The sequence below is a fragment of the Coturnix japonica genome, chromosome 37, assembly GCF_054131305.1.
Source record: "Coturnix japonica strain WE chromosome 37, WE-NBRP24, whole genome shotgun sequence".
Classification (NCBI taxonomy): Eukaryota; Metazoa; Chordata; class Aves; order Galliformes; family Phasianidae; genus Coturnix; species Coturnix japonica.
The window spans coordinates 3459426-3473505 of record NC_140699.1 but is presented as its reverse complement, the minus strand read 5'-3'; the positions used below and the strand labels follow the sequence as shown (position 1 = coordinate 3473505).

Here is a 14080-nt window from a genome sequence, read left to right as displayed (position 1 = left end):
CAGGTTGGGTTGCTGTTTCAGTACTGGCTGTTTTATGCAGCCATTCCATTTGTTCTGGTTTAGGTTCTTTTTTTTTTTTTTTTTCTTTTCTTTTTTTCAGACATCATTTCTATACAGTAGACAAAGCCAGCCTATTACATTTGATTTACAGGTTTTAGCTTTTGCTGGTAAGCATTTCAGCTCTCAGGCAGTTTTACCAACAGCTTTGAAGAGCTGAAATGAACCTGCCTGGACACGATGGTCTGTTTTTGTTGGTGTAATGAATTTATGAAGTTAAACTGATTGACCCCATAAGGTTTTACAGTGTATGACTCACGTCTGGCAGAGTTATCACAGCAATTAGATTATATACTTAGCATTTCAGGAGGCAAATGGTTGGGGATACTCTTTCATTTGCTTGCGTCTCAGAGTGAATCACTAGTATGTGAACCATCCTTCATCTCCTTTGTATTGCTTTTGTGTGTGTCTGTGTGTGGTTTCCCCTGTGAATTTCATCCTTTCCAGTTATATGGAAGTTCTCTTTTGAGCAGTGAAATTAGATGTTCCATCAGCAGTCATAATGGTAAAGCTGAGTTGCCACGTTATCTGTGTCCTTTCTGTCTGGCGTCTCAATAACTGCTGCCCCACCACAATATCTGCCTAATACTTCAGCTCCATGGATGCCTCCTTGTGCAAACTGAGAGCATGTATTTGGTGTGCGTAGATCTGGGCTTACATCTGTGCTGGTAAATGCACTAGTGCATGGGCTAAGCAGTCCTGCCTCCTGTGCTGTGGGCATTGAGATGGGGCTCCTACAAGCTGCCCATTGCAAGATATTTAGAAACTAATTTCTGCGGAGGTTTCCATCCTCTTTTCAGACTACCTAAAATTTGGTTAGTGGGATCAAAACAGAAGGGGCAGGGAGGGAGAGCTGACCAAGGACTACTGATGGAACAACTATGAATCCTTGGTTCCTCAGGATTCCCTGCATCAGCAGTTGGCAACAGGAGTAAGGGGGCTCAGGAGGACACTGTAGAGTAGTGTGAAAAATGAGCGAAGAGAGTTACTAATTGATGCCTCTTGGAAAGCAGTCCATGAGTAGTCCTCTTCATAAACTCTCCTCTTGTGTGTGGTTTTATCTTTATGAGGTGTTCATAACAAGTGATGTGTAGATCTCCCTTATCTCATAATGTCTTTGCCTGCCTGCAGTGAATATGCAGGATACTGGATCATATACCAGCTTCTTTGAATTACTGCTCATGTCAGGAGATAAAATCTGCCTATTCTTTGAACTAACACTGGCGAGGGTTAGTTATTCTGGCTACCGAGAGAATGACACAGCAGATTAAACTCTTTCATTTCCTTCTTTGTCAAATGCCTTTTCATCTAACTGTGTGTCCCATAGAAATTCAGAGCAGTGTTGGCTGAGGGAAGTGGAAATATTTATCTCCTGTGTGTATCTGCCACCCTATTTAGACATGCTGGCAGAGCGCAGAGATTGGAGGAGTTGGATTAGGCAGTAGTTTCCCTATTGCTCACAGAACCACTTTTTCTGTGGTCTCCCAGCTACCCTGTGCCCAGTGGCCTATGCAAGATGGAGCGGAAAAGGCTCATTTTATGAACAAACAGGAACCTTTCTGGTCAGATTAATACCTGTGCTCTTTTAGAGAGATTTAGATACTAGAGATTTTAGGTACTGCAATAGGCTCCCCAGAAAGGTGGTTGAATCGCCATCCCTGGTTGTGTTTAAGAGCCTTTTGGATGTGGTACTCAGGGATATGATTTAGTGTAGGGTTTTTAGAGTTAGGGTACTGGTTAGGCTGCGGTTGGACTTGATGATCTTCAATGTCTTTTCCAACCTGGGTAAATCTATGATTCTATGCAGGAACTCTTCTCCTGAGGTTAATCTAAGTTGTATCCAGGCCCTTCAGAAGAAAAGGGATATAGCAGCACAGAAATATAGCCTGATTCTGACATAAATAAATGCAGACCTGGAGAGTTAAAAGGGATTGTGTGATGTTCAAGGGATTTTGAAGCAAAGATGTCCCCTAGGTAAGATTTGTGGCTGACATTCCCCATACATTGTTTGTAGGCACACAAGCTAAGAAGAGACTAGTGATGAGCATGCAGAGAAGCCAATGGTTCAGACAGGTTTGTAGTGACACAACACTGTAGAGTTCTGTCTATTTCTCCTTGGCATAGTTTGGAAAATAAAGATGAGGTGATTGGTGGTAACCAATATGGCTTCATCAAGGTCAAGCCATGTCTGACAAACTTGGTGGCCTTTCATGATGGAGTAACAGCATCAGTGGATAATGGGAGAGCAACTGACATCATCTACTTGGACTTGTGCAGAGCATTTGATCCCGTCCTGCATGACATCCTGGTCACCAAAGTGGAGAAAAATGGTTTTGATGGATGGACCAGTTGCAGGATAGGGAACTGTCTGGATGGTCACACTCAGAGAGCTGCAGTCAATAGCTCAGTGTCCAGGTGGAGGGTGGTGTTGGGACCAGTGTTATTTAACATTTTTGTAGGCAACATGGACAGTGGAATCAAGTGAACCCTCAGCAAGTTTGCAGATGACACCAAGCTGAGCGGTGCTGTTGATGTGCTAGAGGGAAGGGATGCTACTCAGAGGGACCTGGACAGGCTGGAAAGGTGGGCCCTTGGCAGCCTCATGAACTTGAGTGTGGCCAAGTACAAGGCCCTGCACCTGGGTCAGGGCAATCCCAAGCACAGGCACAGGCTTAGAGGAGAATGATTTGAGAGAAGCCTTGACCCTGAGGAGAAGAGATGGTCTGGAGGGAGGTGTCCCTGCCTATAGCAGGGGGACTGGAACTAAATGACCTTAAAGATTCAGTCAGTTCTATTGTTTTTCTACCCTAAATTTTGCTTGAAAGGTTTTAGAATAAATGAGATTCTGGTTTCCATGAAAACTGTTTGCAGGGAGCTCCATTGTAGCTAGTAAGTCTGTCTTTAAGTTCAAGGGCAATAATGCATTGACTGTGTTGAAGAGAGAAATGACTCAGGAATGGATGATGGTTTAGAATAAAACATAATCCTACTTATTTTCTATGCAAATATGTGTAAGGAAAAGATGCTGCACTCAGTTCTGGAAATACCTTGACAAATATATCTCTACTGTTTCACAGCTGGAGATATCAAGATTGTTAAAGCACTGGAAGATGTGGAAGTGAATGAATATGGGAGTGCATCTTTTGTCTGTGAGATTTCACACGATGAGGTTCAGACCCAGTGGTACAAAGAGGACAACAAGCTGAAGGCTGATGACAACATCAGAATGCAACAAGATGGTAGGGTGTAAGCGGGGGGTCTTTCTCCTGAGTGGGGGGTGGGTTGGAGATCAAGCATATAAGACATCTGAAATGAAGTGAAGAGGGTTCAGAAGCGAGTTCCCCTTTTGTTTTGGGACTGAGGTTTAGGTGGAACAAGTGACATGGTGGGATGCTTAGTGTGGGAAGTGTGATGCTATCCCACCATCCCACACTGCTGGGAGCAGGTAGGAAATGAGTGCAGTTATTTCCAAAGTGGGGGTGAACAGGGCAGTCAGTTCACCTCTCCAAAGAGGTTTTGTCTGACAGTGAGTGTGATCCTTCTGTATCAGGTACTTTGAAGGTGACGACAGCCACATTCGGTCAGTCCTTGTAGAAGCCATGTTTAGATTCTGCTTTGGTCTGCTCCATTTCCAGTTCAAAGTCGTTGGACACTAAATGAGACAGCTGCATCTCAGTAAAAGATCTGTTTGAATAGCTGTGATGTGCTTACGATTCAGATTTACAGAGCTGAGGTTTTGTCCTTGGCTATAGCAAAGAAGTCAAATCAGGTGAAATTAATTGTATTTCTGAACTAGACAAGTTTAAGTTTGGTAGCACCTAAATTTGGTGCGGTTTGTCATTGATTTCATCTGAAAGAAACTTGCAGGCTTTTTATCTGCTGTTGTCCCCAGCGTAAGATTATCCATTCACATCCTAAAGTACTTGTTATATTTTCAACTCACTCTTATTTGAATAAAAGCCTCAACTGGGAGCAATTTAATAAGCACAAAACAAGAGCTAGACCTTGCATTTGGTAGATACTGTACAGTATTACTTCATAGAAATGTAGTCAATGGCATTCCCTATAGACAATCGTTTGTTTTATCTTTAGAGTCGTTCAAAGAACCGATGTGAACATGAAATTAAATGGAATGGAATACACGCAAGGGACTTTCCTCTTCTTTCAATTGTCCTCATCCTTTCTTCTCTTCCACCCCTGCTTTGCAGATTACCATATAGAAATCACCAGGAAGTTGGAGGACAAGACAGCTTTGGAACGTCATTCTGTCATCCTGTCCTGTGACTTCAGGCCTTCTCCAAAGGTTGTGAAATGGTTCAAGGGCCACACACCCATCGAGCCCTCTGAGAAGTACAAGATCAAGAGGGATAAGCATTCAGTAGAGCTCAGAATTCTGAAGCTGAAGCCCGATGATGCTGGTGTGTACAAGTGCAAGGCGGGAATTGCAGAGACTGAAACCACGCTGACAGCTGAAGGTATGAGCAGGGAGGGTGGCCTCTTCCATGTCCTATTTCACCTCAGATTTCTCTTCTTGAGGTTGACTTCTGCCGTTCTCTCCTGCTAACTTTATAAATGTATTATCTTCACATAGATGATTACACAAAGATCATCTAGTCCAACCGTTCTACCACATCCCAGTATCATTTATAGTAACAGTGGTAACAGTTCACCTTGTTTCCCCACAGCCCGCAATGTAGAAGTAACGAAGCACCTGCAGGATGTAGAAATTGAAGAAGAGAGCTCTGCTGTCTTCTCCTGCGAGCTGTCCCATAATGATGAGGACATGGAATGGTTCCTGAATGGCAACCTCCTTTACACCAACAATTACAATGACATCAAGAACGTTGGCAATTGCTGCACACTGACAATGAAGCAGGTTAAGCCTGAGGATGCTGGCACAGTGACAGTGAAGTCAGACAAGGTGTCAGAAAGCGCACCTGAAGGTGATAGGTGGGTCTGATCACACCCCTCCTGGATGTAAGAGATGCTAAGGAGCTCCAGTTCATTCTATTGTGCAGCAGTCCTGCTTCTAAAGCTGACCTCTCTGGGGTGACAAGTCATCAGAGGCTTTCTTCCAGTGGAAGGTTCCATTGCAGCAGATATCAAGGAAGGAGGATGGTTTTGGTGTCCTGCCAAAGCATTCCATTGCTTTTTATCATCATTTTATTTAGCACAAGGAGAGTTACAAGAGCAGTTTCTTTTACTGCTTCAGTAACATGCAGTGTCAATGCTGTTGTCTCCAAGGATTTATGACTGCAGGGAGAGATCATTCAGTGTGTGTTTTGCCTCTGGGATGACTAATGACCAGGCTGTGAGCAACCTGATCTAGCTGTGAATGTCCCTTTTTATTGCAGGGGAGCTGGGCTAGATGGCCTTTAAGGGTCTCTTCCAATTCTAAGGAACTTGTGCCTGAAGTGCAGAAGTGGATGAATTATACCACTTCTTCATATCCTCCCCATGATTACAGAGGAAATACAACAAAACAACATGCATGGTCTTACTGTTGTCATTTGCTTGAATACGAAGACGTCTCTTTTTTATGGTTGAAATTTTTGTTGATATGGGTCAGGAGGAACTCACACTTTTTAGCTTTCTCAATAGGCAAAAAGTTCCAGTTGCTGCAAGCCACCGAGGTAACCAGTAGAGGGGCCCTGATCCCCCTTGTGCCATCGGGATGCTCTGGCACGGGATGTGCCTCAAATTGAAAGCTCCTTCCCACCTCCCAAGGAAAAGCAAAGCAACTCAAGCATCTCCAGCAAAGCTGCCCAGCAGACAGCAGGGAATGCAAACAGCTTCTGGCTGCTCCCCTGCACTCCTGTCCTAAGTAAGTGACCCCTCGAGGACTGGATGGGAAATCAGTGCATGACACACGTGAGTGTGCACAGCATTGTGCAAAGCAGTGGGGATCCATGTGTGTGTGTGTGTGTATTTGTGCATGGATGGTGTTGTACACACATTTGTGTCCATGAGTGTACAAACCAGTGGTGTTGCTCAGGTGTGTGTAGGTCTGTGGGTATGTGTGCAAGGACGAGCATGCACATATATGTACGTGCACAGGGGTGTGCAGAGTGTTGGAGCTGCACAAGGACATTGTGGTACGGGTGTGTGCGTGCACTTTGGGAGTGAAAGGAAGGGGTTACACATGTGTGAGTATGTGTGCGCACAGGGCTGCACTAAGGGATGTGGTTGTGTGAGTGTGTGTGAGCACATAGATATTGCGTGGATGCGGTGGCACAAATGTGTGCTTGCACAGGGCTGTGCTGAGGAGTTGGGCTGCACACAGGTGCACACAAAGGGATGTTTGAACCCTTTGCCCCTAAGAACAGTTTTCCAGTGTCTCTCATCCAAGAATTCTTTGAACAGCCTGCAGCTGACTCTCCTGAAGCTCAGGGTCCTGACTTTGCTTTTTGCCAGGCCCGCATTCCTTGAGATGAGGAACTCTAGGAGGGCATGGTCACTACAGCCCTGACCGCCTCCAGTCTTAACCCCTGATGTGCAGCATGTCCAGTAATGCTTCCCTTCTGCTTGGTGTGCTTAATGCTTGGCCCACAAAGTTATTCCCAGTGCACTCCAGCAGGCTCTCAGACAGCTTGCAGCCAGCCATGCTGATTTCCCAGCCTGACTGGAATCCCCCATCAAGTTGAGAGTCAGTGAGCGCAGTGCTTCTGGTAGCTGCAGTAAGCAGGGCCCATCAACAGGCTCCCTTGACCAGGCGGCCTGGAGCAGACCCTCACCTCCAGAAGCCCATTATTGGTTCAGTCCCAAATTTTACCCGCAAGTTCTCAACGTGATCGTGGCTGTTCTTAGTCCTTTGCAGTCAGCTTCTTCATAGAGAGGGCAAATACCTTGCCCTCCGGAATTCCATAGTAACAATCATGTCTCCTTTATGTCAGGTGAGGTGTTTTTTGTTGTTGTTGTTTTTTGTTTGCTTGTTTGTTTGTTTTCCATTTTCTAGGTAGAAAATTTAATTTCTGAGCCAGGAGAAGAAGAAGTGCAACATGTAACAATCTTCCTGGCACTGTGCAGTTTGCATGAGTAGCCAAGTGCTCCTCAGGTAACGTGTGCTGCAGAGCTGACCTTGGTGGCAGGGGTTGTGTCTTCATTTTCTTCCTGTCATGTGGGAATATAAGAAGACTCTTCAGAGCAGGAGCTGCAGAGGAAGATGAACGGCATGAGAAGGTAAGGCTGGGAACCAAGGACACCTCCAGAAAGAACAGAAAAACTAAGTCATTTAAGATGCATGATGGCCGTGTGATACTGTCCGTGACTGGAGGAGAAGCACATGGCTAGGAATGACTGATGGCTCTGGTGGGATGAGTGCCTACGTGCGCCGTAAAGGAGAGTTTGTGGGATGTTCTGTGGACATGTGAAGGCTGTGGGAAAGTTAAGAGAGAAAACGTGTGAATTCACAGAAGTGGTATTAGAACCTGGAATAAACCATTTGGATCACTCACATCTGAGTCCGTGCCAGATTGTCGCACTGTCAGAACCTGAGGCCTGGGATTTTCCTTTAGTAGTGCCAACTGCCTGTTGTAAATGAGAAAAGATATTACTAAACATAGCTTCCCTCCTTGTAGGTTTGATATTTCTGTCTTTGCATTCCTTTAGCACCCAGGGTGTTGATGCAGCTGCACAAATCCGCTGTACTGTCCTCCTGTTTTGCATGGAAGAATGGTAAAATAGCAATCTCTGGGTGAAATTTTGTTCAGGTGTTTTCCTTTCTGTGCCCCTAGGAAGCGATGGCTTGGAAATGGCAGTGCCGCCTGGGAACCCACACAGCAACCCAGTATCTCATTGTCTGGGTCTGTGAAAAACCACAATGATGACAAAAGATGTTTCAATTCTGTCTGTGCTGTCAGTGCAGCCCTGAGGAGCGGTGTGGGCATGGCATGGCAGGGAGAAGGGATTTCCCTTCCAATGGGAAAGTGCCTGTTCATGTGTTGGTATGTAACCGCTCCATGGCCTGCCCCACGTGCTTCTGAATGGGCAGCTCAACTTTTGTGTCACTCAGCCACCTGTGGCAGAGGTCAGGATTAGTGCCTTTCAAGGAGCTGAGAAGCATTTCTTGCTCAAGTCCTGCTTCCAAGCTTAACCACCTACAATGAAGTAGATGTCGTTTTTCTGGTGTCCTTCAATTCCGTGTCCGCATTTTCCCAAAAGCAAAAGAATTTGGAGTTAACCAGCTGCAGTGAAGTGAGCGATTTCAGTGCCTATTTCTGATGGTGGCAATGAGTTCAGAGGTCACACTTAATTGACGGTGCCTGTTTCCATTCTGACAAAGGCTGTAGTTTCAGCTGACTTCCCAAGGCTGCCATATGTGGTGGTGACGCAGCCTTGGGCTTGTGCGTTTGCATGACTCCCACCTTTCCTTTCTGTGTCTTGCAGGTCAGCTGGTGCTGGAAGCGGCCGGTATCTGAGTAGGAATGAAGGTGAGTGCAGGAGCAGCTGCTGAGGGGAGGAAGGAAGTCCATGCTAATGAGCTCTGAAGCATCTGCGGGTCCGGTACCAGAATAGGCAGCAGTGATGCAGGGGGCTCCTCGGCAGGAAGCTGGTTGATCCAAATGCTTGCTGAGAGTTTGGAAGCCCAAACCCTTATGGTCTCTGTAAGGGTGGCTAATAAAAAGATATTAACCAAGATGGTGGTAAATAGCCTAAGGTTATTAGCAAAGGGAAACTCACCAATATCGATACCTTGACTAGAAAGCTGAGGCAGCCTCAACTAGGGAGCAATCTCTAATACATGCTGTCTCAGTGGTGGTCAGCCTTTAAATGAGGTCTCAGAGGAGGTTGAGTCGAGGTCCACCCCTTCTGGGAGCACAGCTAGATTACTCTCACCTGTGCTCCCGCAGCTGACCCAATACTTGCCTCAGCTGATTAATCAGAGGTTCAAGCTGTGATTTCCCATACAGTCTCTAAGCTGAAGGCAGCATCTCCTTGATCTGATGGTGGTGTGCCTGAGTGAGGGAGTGATCCAAGCTGGATGCAGAAGAGTCATCTTAATTTCTCTGCTATTTTACTTCAGATGACACCTATTGGGTGTTGGTTTCTTAAAATTTGGATCTAGGAGGTGGTCTCTTCCTTTGCTTCTGGTGAAAGCACAGAAGTGCAGCAGGAGTAGAAGACAAAGAGGTTTTCTTGGTGACAGGAACACCAATTATTTGATTCAAATGTGTAACTGATGTAGATGGTGAAGAACAGATCTGCCTCAAAGACATACTTGATCACATAAGAAATGAGCATGTGATCCAAGACAGCCAGCGTGGCTTTAGCAGGGGAAGGCCATGCCGAACCAGTCTGGTGGCCTTCTATGATGGAGTGACGGCATTTGTGGACAAAAGGAAGGTAACAGATGTCATTGACCTGGACTTGAGCAAGATCTTTAACATTGCCCTCCACCACATCCTTATCTCTAAACTGGAGGGATGTGGATTTGACAGGTGGACCACCTGGTGGATAAGGGATTGGTTGAAAGGCCACAGACAGAGGGTGGTGATTCATGGTTCTATGTCCAGGTGGAGGCCGATAACAAGTGGTGTCATCCAGGAGTCTGTCTTGGGACCAGTGCTTTTTTACATGGTTATCAGAGACACAAATGATGCAATGGAGTGCACCCTCTGCTGTTTGCTGAGTGGTGCGGCTGACGCAGTGGAAGGAAGGGATGCCATTCAGAGGGAGCTCAACCGAGAGGTTGGCCTAGGTGAATCTAATGAGGTTGAACACAGCAAAGTGCAAGGTTTTGCACTTGGGCTGGAGGAATCCCAGGCATTTCTACAGACTGGGAGGAGCAGTCCTTAAGAGAAGCCCCGCAGAGAAGGACCTGGGGGTCCTGGTGGATGAAAAACAGAACGTGAGCCATCAGCGTGCTCTTGCAGCTCAGAGAGCAAATGGTCCCCTGGGCTCCATCAGAAGAGGGGATGGCCAGCAGGGACAGGGAGGTGATTGATCTTCATGATCCTTGAGGTCCCTTCCAACCCGGGCCATTCTATGATTCTGTGATTACACTCGCTGTCAGAAAGAATGGCAGCTGTACAGAAGCTGGATATATTTTGGGACAGTTCTTGTAACCAGTTGATTTTAAGACCTTGCCTGAGTCAAGAGTCTAAATTGAGTGTCAGAAGAAAGCTGGTAAAGTGGCTATTGCTCATTCTTTTTCATTTGCTGATTCTTTCATTCGGGTTCCTTTTCCAAAGGAGATTCTGGTGATGGAAGCAATTGAAGAAAGAACCAAAGCAGCTCTTGCCAAGAGTGCTTGAAGTCCCTGTGGAGAGAAGCAAAGAACTTGGGCTTCCTCTGGGATGCTCCCCACCATGTCTCAGGAAGGAGACAACTGCTGTTCCACTTTCTGCTCTGTGTGTGGAAAGGTACGTCTGGGTTTCTTCTGCTTGTTTATTCTTTCTTTTTCAGGCTTTGAAGGAGAAGGGGTGGAGCAACGGGAGACTCACTGGTCGTTTGTTACCTCAAGAACAGGATGGATTCTGCATTGACTGTGAGAAACTTGGGCTAGTAGCATGGGCATGTTTCAGGCTGGACTTTTCCTTCTTGGTTTCCTTTTGGCTACAGGGAGACAGCTGTCTAAAGGTGTGTTTTCATACCCACTCTCCAAAACCATGTTTCATTGTTGCAGGTGGTTCAGTGTGCTCTTGCAGGGTAGATGCTGTAGTTTGCTGTAGAATCTGAATGGTTTCTGTTCCTAGGGGAGGACTGGGAGGAGGTAGTGAGAAGAGAATTCAATGCCTGAGGTGTATCTTAGTGAGAAATGTTGGCATGAGGTGCTGAAAGTCTTGAGATGTCAAAGGCCAGTGATGCTCAGACTCCTTAACCTGCTGGAGCAGGGTGGAAGCAAGGAGTGGGCACTGCCGTCCCACCAGCTGCACTTGGTTCTGGTCTGCCAGGTCTGTGCTGGCCTGGATTTCTTCTGAGAAGTTTGTTGGAGCTGCTTGGAGTAGTGAAGGGTGGGGAGGAAGTGCTGCTCAAGAGCTAAGGCTCTGCATGATCATCTTGGATGGTTTTAACCATGATATCTGAAAACATAGTTTCCATCAGAATGATCCCAACATTGTGCGAGTGTCTCAGATGTATGAGAGCACCCGCCTCCTCCAGCTGAGCCATAGGAAAGCTAACTGTGCCCAGTAATTACAGCTTCTGCAGATTGAATATGCTTCCAAGTGTTTTCCTTAGTGATCAATAATGTCCCAGCACTCTGAGATTCCATCTCTGGCACAGTCTGGAGCATCTCTGCAATCCTTGGTTGCTGGAGGGCACGTGGTGAGTGCATGGACAGGGTGGCACAAACGCGTGCGTGTGCTGAGGAGTTGGGTTGCACACAGGTGCACACAAAGGGGTGTTTGTGGAAGGTGTAGGCACGTACGTGTTCCCAGGGGTGGTTGGCACACGTCTGTGAATGCAAAGGAGGGCACACGATGCAGAGTGTGCATGGGGGTGTGCAAAGCAGGCAGGGTGGTGAATGGGTGTGCCTGTGCACATGGATAGGGGAAGGCTGGGGTTACAGGTTGACCTGTGCTGAGGTGAGTGGGGACTCACGGTGTTGCTCAGTGGTAGATTGGTTCACACTGAGGGCTAACAGGAAACTCGCACACCCTTTTTGTTTCAGCTGTGCCAGCGCTGTGATCCCTTGCTGCAGGGATGGGGTGTTGGAAGGATGGTGTGCGTGCCGAGCTCCCATCTCTTGCAGGAATCAAGTGTAGAGCAAAAGGGATGTTTGGGCCAGGTGACTGTAAGAAGGCTGGCTGCTTTGGATGGTGGTAGCTGATGGAAACAGGTGCTCTGGGGACCGTTCAGCTTTTAACAGAAGACAGGGGTCCTGCAGCAAGAACGACTAGGTTCTCAAATGGCTTCAGACGTGCACACCGAGTACATCCCCGCAGACATTTACCGGTAGGCGGCTCTTGCAGAAGAAGATTCAAGCAGCAGAACCTTTTGCTCAGCTACAGCACACAAATGCTACAAAAGCAGGAACAACCTGCAAGCTCTGGGTCTGTTTGTCTTGCACAGGCATGCACTAACTGCGTTTGATGGTACCCCCCATCCTTGATTTCCTTCCCTGCTCCTTGTCTGATGGCGCTGCTGAGCCAGGAACAAGCTGCCCAGTGTGGCAGAGCATGGTGCAGAGCTGTGCTGGGACCTCCTCCCCTTCATCTGCTGCAGATCAGTGCCCCACACGTGCCATTGGGATGCTCTGGCACGGGATGTGCCTCCAACCCAAAGCTCCTTCCCACCTCCCAAGGAAAAACAAAGCAACCCAAGCATCTCCAGCAAAGCTGCCCAGCAGACAGCAGGGAATGCAAACAGCTTCTGGCTGCTCCCCTACACTCCCGTCCTAAGTAAGAGACCCTATGAGGACTGGCTGGGAAATCAGTGCATGACACACGTGAGTGTGCACAGGATTGTGCAAAGCAGTGGGGTTCCACGAGTTTGTGTGTGTGTGTATCTCGGCTGTTATGAAAGCATGGGAAGACTTACTGAGTCCCAGATAATTACTTATCCTCAAATGATTTTTCCTGGCCAAAGTTAGAGCCTCTCACAGGTAATCGAGACCAACAGGCTGTTGTTGCACAATCAACAGACACAATCTAGATGATCAGCTGAGGAAAATAAAGCATCATGCGAAGGGTACTAGATAAGTGAGCAGCTTGAGATCTGCACATTTATGTGATGCTCATGGTCTTAGACAATATTTGCCTAGAGAGGTCACATTGAATGAAAGCAAACTCTAAGATGAATGAAAATATGCACAGGAGAAGAAGCCTCTGAGGCTTCTGAAGTGTTATGACCAGAAGACATAAACTCTGTTAAAGCAAACGTTTCTCTCTATTTTTTGTGTTATTCCAGGCAGGCCTTGATTACCGCCTGAACACATGCTGTGGAAGCCCAGCTTATGCAGCACCAGAGCTAATCCAGGGCAAAGTGTCTATTGGCTCAGAGGGATGTAGAGCGGTGTTTGTTTTCCCCTCTTTCCCTTCCCTCTGCACAGAGCATTTAAAGGCAGTGGAGCTCAGGTAGGCTCTCTTGGTTTCCCTTCTGAATTCTGCTAGGTTGCATTGCTTGGTAGCTCTCAGAAGCTGTCAGTGGCCACAGACTAGAAAAGTGCAATTGGTCTCAGTTCACACAGCTGGCTGGTTTGTCTCTGGCTAATCCTGAACTGCCTCAAGCGACTGCTTTGGTGCTCTACAGAACAGCAACTTCAGAGATCTCTTTCTATTACTAAGTGTTTGAAAGAGCAATTTGCTCTGTTAATTATCCATCATTTTTGTGCAGTCTGTTTTGTCAGACTTGTCTTTAGCATCCAAGTTGTATGTGAAGAATTGTTTCCGTTGTAATGCACAATGAACTAAAAATTGAGAGATGAAAATGTGAAGAGTTTTTCCAGCTTTGATTTCATGTCTGGAATTTTGGAACCCACTACTTGCAGTTGTTAATCTGTCCAAACTGGTCTGGTTTGGGATGCCCTCGTACTTCTTGAATCGCTGTTAAAGGCGGAGCAATTCCTACAAGTGCCATGGCCCCACTGTTCTAATTCTTGTTTCTTTGTTTTCCACACGCTGCTTTTCAAGCCTCCTTTTTCTTTACAGTCCAAGTGAGAATTGCACTGTGAGGTGTCTGAACCTTGTTGTGCCTCTACATAAAGAGAACAGCAGCAAAGCCTGACAGGTGACTGTGCTGACAGCTCTCGTAGCCAGTAACACGTAACTGTGCTAAATCCCTTGTGACAGCTTTGATTTCATTTTTGCCAGTGAAATCCTTGTAAAAGGAACTGCAGCAGTGTGATGAGCTAAGGTGAAGATGCTGGTTTTAGTAGTGCTCTAAGCTGAGTGGAAGGGCAATTGAATGAGGGTTATATGCTTTCTCTGGGACGATAAGGTTTTATTTCCTGAGGGAAAGAGCCAGCTTTTCATGGGCTATATGTGGGCTTTGGCAAGGACAGACAATCCAGTCTGTCAGGAAGCCATTTGAGGTGCTTCAGGTTTGTAAGCTTGTCTTTTAGTTTTTCAGGCGGATATTTGGA

General features: G+C 46.7%; 1 long non-coding RNA gene across 1 annotated transcript; it reads left to right on the top strand.

Moving 5' to 3' along the window:
* Positions 1–7031: 7031 nt before the first annotated feature.
* LOC146754952 (uncharacterized) lies at positions 7032–13102 on the top strand. Its single transcript, XR_014938530.1, has 4 exons — positions 7032–7236; positions 8443–8486; positions 10248–10418; positions 12907–13102. It is a non-coding gene; the product is annotated as an uncharacterized LOC146754952 (long non-coding RNA).
* The last annotated feature ends 978 nt before the right edge of the window (positions 13103–14080 follow it).